A 10,474-nucleotide genomic window follows, 5' to 3' on the forward strand; every position below is an offset into this window, starting at 1 on the left:
ACAACCTCTGAGTGGGCAGAGTTTCAGTGTTTCTGTCCGACAGAAGACAGGTTCAGCGTGGTGAGACCCTGGCAAGCAGCCTAGTCACCAAAGCACTGGGAGGATGCCAGTCTCAGGTCAGTAACACAGATCTTGGGATGCTAAATTCTGTTGACTTTGCAAAAGGCCTGATTGCCTTTGTTAAACTGCCTTTGTTAAATGTTGGAATTCTTCCAAAGCTTCCTTGAGAAGCTATACTATGTCATTTTTATCTTTTGCATTTCCAGTCCCTGTCAGAGAGAGACACAGATGCACAATAGTTGAACACTTACTAAATGAGTCACTTTCTTGAGGTTGGCCTTATGGCCCACCTCTGGCCAGTGAGAATGGATGGAAGTTGTCAACAAAAGCATATTTTAAAGTAGATAACTTTAGAGGACATAAAGCATGGCTCTTCCCTTTTCTTCCTGCCTGAAAGTGAGATGTGACTTTCAGGTATAGTAGCTGTCTTGTAACCAGGAGACCATCTGTGTGGCCCATATACAAGGTTAATGAAAGAGAAAGCTAGAAAGCACCTAGGTCAAAAGGAATCTTGGTTACTAGTCCTGAGCTGTCCACCCCCAAGTTTTTCTTAGGCAAGATCTATACTCTCTAGTGTTCTCTCACTGGAATGTTCTTTCAGGAAGCGAATAACCAACGTAAATGACACTGATCTCCCACATCTGAGCTTTGACTGCAGCCTCCTGACTGCTGTCAAGTGCTGAAGGATCTAATTTTTATTACCTCCCAGGACTTTGCTACTCCAGGTGTGGTTTCCAGACTAGCAGGTCAGCATCTTCCAAAAGTACAGACTCACAGGTTCCAGTTTAGACTTATACAATTATAATTTTCATTTTACTGAGATTCCTGGGGAACTCCTTTGCTTCTTTAAGATCAAGAATCATTACATGGGGAAATGTTCTTGGGCCTGGGGGTTTGTATATCCACCTTTGACTTCCATCCCTACAACCATGATGTTATTTCTAAGTGACACTGGGTATGTCATCTCACTGCCAGGGGAGGGGGGGAGAAGAGGGGGAGGGGAAAGAGGTCTTAGGTCTTATCAGCCCTCACTCTTCAGAAGAGGAAACTGGGTTTCAGAGAGGTCCATCAGCCTCCCTAAGCATAGAACATTCAGACAGTCAAATGAAATCAAGTTCTCAGGCAGAAAGAATGGACAAAGGAAAGTGGAAATAGGAAGATCCAGATTCAAGGCCAGCACATCCAAGCATTCATACAATCCTATCTCAAAGAACAAGCTAGGTCTGGTGATGTCTGTGATCGCAGCTAGAAGAGAAGGCAGTGATAGGAGGATCACAGTGGGAAACCAGCCCTAAACAAAACAATCTGAGACCCTATTGAAAAATAGGGCAAAGCAAAAGGAGCTAGAAATCTGACTTAAGTAGTAGACTAGCAAGCACAAGACTGAGTTCAACCTCTGGTACTACCAAAAAAAAAAAGAGGTTCAACAGACAAGCAATTTTGTTAAGGAGGCAGTCAGCAGGGTGTCCATCACACAGAAGGGTAAAAATGCTGCTCTGAGGCTGACTGCAGCAGCCAGAAGTCCAACAGACCTCACTTTCTTCCCCATATGTAAAACACAGACGCTGTGTGTCTGGAGGCATGGGTACCCGTCCAGCACTTTCATACTCTATCAGATTTAATATCTCTCGGCACAAATGGGGCCTTTTACCAAATACTTCTAACACTTAGACTGTTACAAGTAAGCCATAACTCCCCCCACACCCCGGAAAAGCATAATTTGTCCATCAAGCCTCTTTTGTTCTTTCTTTAACTGTAGTCTAGACCACCAAATTGCTTAATACATACTAGAAAGCTCCATAAATAACAATTTCCCAAAGAGAGTCACTCAGTCCTGGAGTGCTTTCCAAGTTCTGCATTAGCTCCTCTGGTGTAAAGGGGTTTGTAGCCATTTTGGTACAAAAATAAATAACTGGCTGCTCTCTAAATCTCTGTATAATCCTCACCACCATCTCCTGTGTTTGTTTACTTTTATTGCGATTATCATTGTCATTTTAACACCAGAATAACTGTTCCTTCTGGAGGAAGAAATGCCCCCCCACATCCTGCATGTCTTAACCCATCTGAATCCCCCAGCAGTGGGGTTTTATTCCCATCCTTACCCCGCAGAAATGGCCTCCAGGCAATTAATGGGTATCTCAGACATGAGTGCCGTTCCATTGTGTCTCCTGACATAGTTCAACCTGCCACTGGTGCTCTCTGAGCTGATCTCTTGCTTCTAAAAGCAAGAAGATCAGCAAGTGTACATCCATTGCACCTGTAGTTCCGTGCCCCTGATTCTGATCTGGGTCATATGAGGAATGAAGGATTCTAATGTATTCCTCAATCATAGAGATGGTGGCGGTGGAGTGGGGGTCAGGGGCAGTGGTAGAACCAGACACAAGGGCAGCATCAGAGTTAGAAGGCTAGGAAATAAATAGTAGAGGTGGAAGGTAAGATTAAAATAGGATAAGGTGATATCATCGTCAGTGTTATAATTTGGATCCTAAATGTCCCCAAAGGCCAGTGCCAGAGGTTTGCAGGCCACCCTCTGGCACTAATGGGAAGTAGTGGAAGCTTTAGGAAGCAGGTCCTAATGGAAGGAAGTTAGGTATTGGGAGTATGCCTTTGTAGGTGAGATCAGGATCCCAGGTACTTCCTATTTCTTTGTTTCTCAGGCTCCTTGAGGTCCCAGCTTTGTACTGTGGTACTGTGCTCTCTGCCTCACCACAGGTCCAAAGCAACAGTCAGGTGACCTTAAACTGAAACCTCTCAACCCATATGATTATCTCATGTATTTTCAAATAGTGGAAAACAAAAGGGACACAGTGTTTCTTATTGTTAGATTCATCTGTCATCAGCCTTCCCCTGGTCCAACAACCCAAAAAAAGCCGCAGGCACTTTAGGGACACAGTTCCAGAACAAGCCCAGCAGGAACTATACCATACTCAGCATTAGAGGTACAGCACTGTCTCTGTATCTTTTCTGTCTCTTTCTTTCTCTTTCTCTGTCACACACACACACACACACACACACACTTACCCCCTTTCCATCCTGCCCAGCTATCCTGAGCAAGCAGGCTTTCAACCTCCTGATTTGTCACCCAAGAACTGAGTACTTGTCAATGAGAATAACAGGGGAAAGGTAAAGGTGAGAGTCACGCAGTGCTGATGTCCAAAAATGGGAGTGAGCTCTGAAGAATGAACTCAGCCAGGACCAGGGCCAGGGAAGTCACACTTCCAACTGCTGTCTTGTTAGGAAAGACACCTGAGCCCCAGGCCAGCCACATCCTGCCTTCATTCCTTCCTCCCTTGGCTGAGTCTCCCTCTAGGAGCTCCAAGGTAACCGAACAACTAGAGAGACTCACATAGCCCTTCCTTTACACCTAAGGGGCCTCGGTGACAAATGTTTGAGGGCAGGCTCCCACCTCCAAACCCCTCTTCCACTTGTCTTCACACTTCATATTTCTCCTTGTCTAGGCAAGACTGACCCGGGTAGAGATGTCTGCAGACTGCTCAAAACATGCCCCTCAATCCCTCATCCTCTGGAAGAGGAATGTCCAAATAAGAGAAGAAGCTATAGACACAGTCGCACAGCTGGTGACTGTGCTTGCTGAGCCAAGGGGTGAGGGAGGTCAGGGTACAAGCAGGCCATGTGTCAGGGTAACAGGCAGCCACCAGCTGTCTCCTGTCTGGCATCCAGGCTCCCTCTTCATCATAGTACCCCAAGGCTCCATTCTCACTCCTGGCTTTCTTGCTGCACTTATGGCCACTCCTATCACCACTGCAAGATTCCAGTAGGGTGCTTTCCAAACACAGCAGTGTTCAGGGCTGCCCTCTGGGATGGGGGGGGCAGTAATGGGGGAGGGAGCCTGAGGAATGCCACCCCCACCCAACACTCTGCACTGAGGACATAATAGAATACATTAGTCCTCTCCATTCAGTTCTGCCTCCTCTAAGAACAATGGTGGCAACTGAGCTGATTTTTGCCAAATGACTGGCTTTGGTCCATTCAGAGTAGAGTGCAGCACACCAGACAAAGTCCATATTCAATACTTTAGCAGGGTATAGCTGCCAGGCACATGGGGCATCCTTCCTGGGCCTGACATGTAAGTCGACTGACTCCAGCCTCCTAAGCTCTCCAAAAGCCATCAACAGGCAGAGCCACACAGAATCTGGAGACACAAAAGAGTTGCTCCACCAAAAACAAGCAGGACAGAGTTCAGATTTCACATCTAGTACTAGTAGTAGACTCCAGAGTAATCTTTAGTATCTGGAGCTTAAGGGAGGAATGCAGCTGCTAGCAGGGTCATGCTGTCAACCTCTCAGCCCAGGGAGAGAAAGCACTAGGCCAAGAAGCTAGTTTCCATTCAGGTAGAGGAGTAGAGTATGTAACATTATAATCTTGCCACTTCTGTATCTAAGGTTCTAAGCAGGATTAGGTTAAGGCTTGAAAGTTTAAAATAAAAAGCAAACTCTTAACTTCCTTTACCATTTCAACTGAAAACAGAACTTTGAAAACTGAAAAGCGCAATGCAAATGCCAGTGGTCAATACAGAATTTGGAAAGATTCGGGTGAAGAAAGCAAAACCAATACTAAACCAGAACTATGTTGATGTTTTGTTATTATTATATTATTCCTGCCCATGTATGATACTAGGCAGACAACCACACCCTGTAGGTGTGGTTGTGAGGAGAGAGTACAATGATGCCCCATATAGCTTGTCTTCCCCTGACTCAGTCATCTCTTCATGGATACTCTGACTACCTTGGGGACAAACTCAGAAATCAGTCCTAAATTTTCAGCACTTTTTTTTTGTCAGCCATGGAGCTTGAACTCAGGGCCTGAGTGCTATCCCTGAGCTTTTTCACTTAAGGCTAGCACTCTACCACTTTGAGCCACAGCTCCACTTCCAGTTTTCTGGTGATTAATTTGACATAAGAGTTTTCTGGACTTTTCTGCCTGAGCTGGCTTTGAACTGGTATCCTCAGATCTCAACCTGCAGGTGTGAGCCACCAGTACCTGGCTGAGCACATTTTCTTTTTGCATTTTTATTCTTTCTTTTCTGTGTTTGTTTGTTAATACTTGTATTTGAACTCAGTGCTTTGCTCTTGCTGGGAAAGTATACTCCTATTGAGCTACACCCCAAGTCATTTCTTTTTAGTGCTGGTTATTAGTGGGATAGGAACTCAGGCCCATAGCTGTACTTTAATCCACCGATTTCAAGCTTCCTGGCATTGCTATAATGATAGGCATGTGCCACTTCATACAGCTTTTCCTCTCTTGAGATGGAACTTTGCAGACTTTTCTGTCTAGGATGACCTGGAACTACAATCCTCCTAGTCTCAGCCTCCCAGATATCTAGGATTGCAGGCATGAGCCAGTAGCTCCTAGCTCTTTTATTTTTGTTTAGATTTTGCCTTTACAGTGCTGGAGATGGGGCCCAGTGCATTACTGAGACAGCACCCTCTCACTGAATTGTACTCTCAGTCCCATTTATCTTTTCAAACATTATATTCTCAATATTTCTGCCATGAAAATTTTACCTATGAGAATTTGTGTCGCCGAGAAAAATCATTCCAACACCCAGTTTTTGACGTTGAACACAGAGGGCCTTTGGAGAAACACTGCACTTGTCAGTTCAGACTCAAGCATCTGCTTCTCAATAAATACTTGTTGTATAAGTGAAGGAAAAAGTAAAAGACAAGATGATCATTATATGGAGAGGATGGGTTACATTCATACTATAATTCCAATTTTTCAGAAAGAATAGAAGAATAAGAGGAAGAAAAGAGCCAGAAAATCTGAAAAGGGTCAACTGAACTGTCAACTCTCTGGGTATTGGAATCACAGGTGGCTTACACAGTCTTCTTTTTGTTTTTGTTTTTTTCTTCATTTTTCTAGAACTTCAGAAATGATCATACATCACTTACAAAGGAGATAAAAGTATAAATATTAATGTTTTGAAAAGAAGATAAAGGAATGATATCCACTTCCTCACAGACAGATGGAATAATATGAGTCTCTGATATTTGATTCATAATACAGGTCCTTTAAAATCCTACTTTATTTGAAACATCAGTAATTATTGCAAAAGACTAGAGGGGTAAGCAATGGCTCACAGCTTCTGGATGATTGCCTCCATTGTCCAGTCTATGGTGCATGTGGAGTCATATTCTCCATCTTTCTTCCAGACCACATAGAAGTGAATAAGGGAATGAGAACTCTGAGGCCAACAATCAATCAACAAATATTTAATGAGCTCCTACTATGTGCACAATGTGCACTCTGTGTGTGTGTGTGCGTGTGTGTGTGTGTGTGTGTGTGTGTGTGTGTGTGTCTTAGCTTGCTAGCTTGCTTTCTCTCTTGCTGGCTCACTTGCAACTCTTATACACACCTTCCTTTCTACTCTTTATCCTCTCACCTCTTCCAGCATATTTTCATCAGGCCTCCCACCCTCCTTCCATGGCATCTACTCATTTAGCCCTGCACCCTCTAGGAGGAAGACTTCTGAGCCTCTTCTACCTGCTCTAATTATGGACAAAGAAGCATAGGAGAACTGAAATAGGCTGAGAGTGATGTTGCCTGATTAAGGTCTTACTATAGGTTGTCATGGTCACTAGACCTCCTGGTACACTTGCCTCAGGCCCTGTGGGCCCCCTGGCTTTCCTCAGCATGAAAGCTTGGCTGCCTGAGGTTGAGGTGATCCACCATGAGGCAGTCCTGCCAAGGGAAGAGCCCTGGAAGGTCATGGGCTGCCATCCCAGGAGAGTGTTGGCAGACATGCTTTCCGGGCTGCAGGAATTCATCCTGTAAGAACTTGCCACACCAAACACACCTTTCCCGTTTGGCCTGGACTCAGTCCCCGGGTGGAAGAGATGGGTAAAGCTGCCTTGGGTGCTATGGAGTGTGCTGAGCCTCGATCCCCACAGGTTCCTCTGCCCAGACCCTGGTACCTACAACATCCTGTAAGGCATTTTATGACCTCATCCACTTCACCCACAGCCATACTCAATATGACCCACCTGAAGAATCCCCAAGAATCCTCTGGATAAGCAGAGGTGGCCAGAGGAACCAGCTCCCTTCCTTCTAGGCAGCCCCACCTATGTGTATTGGGAATCTGACCAACCTCTCTATTCAGCTCTTTGCAATTCCTGCTAAGAGCCTCAGACCATATGATACCTTCTCTTTTCCTTTCTCAGCTCTCCTATGAGGCAGATAACTCCAGCAGAAGTAGAACAGTGGGACTCCTGGAAGTTGACCTGGGGTGCCTACTGTGCGGAAAGGGAAGAGACCCAGGGATGGTGCAGCCTCCAAGTCGGGAGAATATTCTCCATAGAAAGGATAATTTTCCACTTTCAGGGGGTGTGACCAGGGCTAGATCAGCCTCTTGTCTTGGTAAAGTTATTGGAGTTTGGACTTTTAATTCAACGTTTAGATGCAGGGTTCTGGGAATCCAAATAAACATGAGAGAGACCCACTCTGAACCCTGTGGAAGGGACCCTTGTTCTGAAGCCAAATCTGAAGCCAAAATGAGCCTCAGATTCTGGATAAGTTTTGTATCAGCACCTTGAGGTCTGTTTGCACACAAGAGAACAGTATGACCTTCTCAGTAAATGCCAGGGTTAGGCTCATTCATTCTGAAGAAACTGAGGACAAACCCTCAGCAACTTGCCTGTAACCCTATAGCTAACAGAGAAATTGTGACCCTGGAGTTGGGAAACCTTTAACATACCTGGTGGCAGTGGGGGTGAGGGTAAAGGAGAGGAACTATTAAGTAAAAGGTTTACAATTTTGGGGGGCCAGTCCTGGGATTTGAACTTAGGGCCTGGGTTCTGTCTCAGAGCATTTTTGCTCACAGCTCTACGGCTTGAGCCACAGCTCCACTTCTGGCTTTTTGGTGGTTAATTGGAGAAAAGAATCTCACAGACTTTCATGGCCAGGCTGGCTTCATACCATGATCCTCAGATCTCAGCCTTCTGAGTAGTTAAGATTTTGAGGATGAGCCACTGGGCCCAGCTCACAAAACATATGGAGTGTTGTATCACTTGGCAAGAGCCACATTCACACCAGGCCACATTGATTCCAGGAAACAAAAGCCCTGGCTGGGATCAGTTCTGCTCCATTCCATAGGGCCCTATGCCCTGGCCCAGCCAAAGACCATAGTACCGCTCTGCACTTTGCAGACAGCCATGGCTGCACAGCAGGCTGTCTTTATGGGGGGGGGGGGGTGTTACAGAGTGGACCTTTGGAACTTTTTTCCAATCTGTAAGGCTTTTCTCCTTCTGTCTGTCTCTTTCTTACCTCCTTTTAAAAAGAAAGTAAGGTCTCCATTGTATCCTATTGTGTACCGGCAGCCCGGCCCATGGGTTTTTCACCCTGTCTCATTAAGATGGATGGGGCTGCTGCCTTATTAATAATTGGGAAGGTTCCTTTGTTTCCCCTCTCCTCTTCTCACTAACGATGCCTGCTCCAAGACTCCATAAAGAACCTTGCAGCTTCGAACCCAATCATGTACCTTCACTGGCTTGGGACCCCCACTGCCCAGCTGCATTGTCTAACTGGGGGAAGTCCCAGAATTCTCATCTCCAGGATTCAAGCATCAGAAGGGAAATAGGGAAGTGAACCACTAACATCCTGTTATGAAACTAGATGGAGACTGATATACCTGACCTAGCCAGCAGGCTGTGGAAGTGAGGAAACCCAGTCTCTAGCTGGGGATCTACCACAGTCCCCTCTGAACCAGCATGAGCTTTGTACACTGCTCATTACACTGCCTTTAGCTTTTACCCAGAGCTATTTAAACACCCGCTGGCAAATGTGCACTGGCTATCACGTGGGGGAGGGGAAGACTCCTTTCTCCATCTCTCCGCAACACACAAAGTAAATGAAGGGCAAGAGAAGGATGAGAGCAGGTTGCCTTCTTTTAAAAAAAAGTATTGTTATTATAAAGGTGATGGACAAAGGGGTTATAGTTTATTACGTCAGGCAATGAGTACATTTCTTTTTGGACAATATCACCTTGAGTGTCAATCTGGTGCACCTCTGGTACCACTCACTTCTTATGGACAAGGACAAGATCCAATGTCACACACACACACACACACACACACACACACACACACACACACACACACACACAGTAAGAAACTAGGGGAGCACTTGGGAAAGAAGTCAAACAGGGCAATTTGTGTCTGGAGGGCCTCAAATCGGAAAGACCTCCATGAGAGGGGACACTGAGCTTGAGACCTGAGTGGCCATCATAGGACAGTTCAAGCCTCCAGGGAGAAGGTGAGTTTCCTGAGGGCTGAGGAGATCCTACCTGAGACAATGGGGAATACACAGGCATTCTATCCTGTGGGATGGAGTTGGCTAAGAATTTCAGGGAGGAGGCAGATCCCAAGATAGGCTGAGTTGGGGCTAGCCAAACAAGGGGCTGCTGGTGGTCCAAGTAAGACAAAGGCACAGAAAGAATATGGCCAGGGGGTTGACATAACATGTGACAATCATTCCTCTCTTTGTCGTGAATCTCCCTAACTACTGCCCCTGAATACTGTAAGACCTTCTTTCTTTTCATTCCCAATCCTGCTGTTCTCATTTCAAGTGAGGGAGACCAAAATTGGGGTCAGAGGGAAGTCAGGGATTCGGGTCCCCTGTAGGCCTCTCTGGCCTCTGGATCCTGGCTCTTTTGGATTAATCCACTCTGAGGCCACAGGATGCATATAAAACAGAGGAATTATCCAAATGGGAACATCCAGGTAAATTAGGACTCCATAAGGGAGAGGTAGAAGCCTCACAAGCCTGCCAATAGTTTGTAAAAGCCTTTGGCTACATCCATGATGCTCTACTCACAAGTTTAGACTTCACCAGGCCTGCCTTCTCTGCAGCATGAACCTCACGCTTCCTCTGTCTGCCTGGCCTCCTCCTGCTATGATGTTTGTTCTCAGAAAATACTTCAGAGTTTCTCCATGGGCATCGAGTCCCCTCCATGTCTGCCCTGCAGGTAAATAAAGTAAAATAATAAAACAGGAAAAAAATGCTATTTGCTTTTCATAATGCTACTTAATTTTTGGAGTCTGCCTTGGCTTAATGAAAATTAAAATTAAAGCTTATCCAGACAGCTAAGTAAGACAATGATCTCTCTGCTCTCAGGGATATCCCAGTTAGAGAGATTACAGCCCCTAATTCCCCTCCCCCACCACTGCCATGTCAAGAAGATGAATGAATGCCCTTTCTCCAATCTGTGAATGGGAGGCTGGGCTGTCACCAACCTTCCAAGGAAAGCCATCCATGTTCGCATGGGAATGGGAGAACTTGGTGGAGTGGGAGGCTGCACACACACAAATCCTCCCAGGACCCACCAAGGGAGGCTTCTATTCTCAACCCAGTTTACAGCTACATCAAAATGTACCATAGCATGTGAGTGAAAGAAGTA

This window comes from Dipodomys spectabilis, unplaced genomic scaffold (genome assembly GCF_019054845.1).
Source record: "Dipodomys spectabilis isolate Male_0828 unplaced genomic scaffold, ASM1905484v1 ptg000052l, whole genome shotgun sequence".
NCBI classification, from domain to species: Eukaryota; Metazoa; Chordata; class Mammalia; order Rodentia; family Heteromyidae; genus Dipodomys; species Dipodomys spectabilis.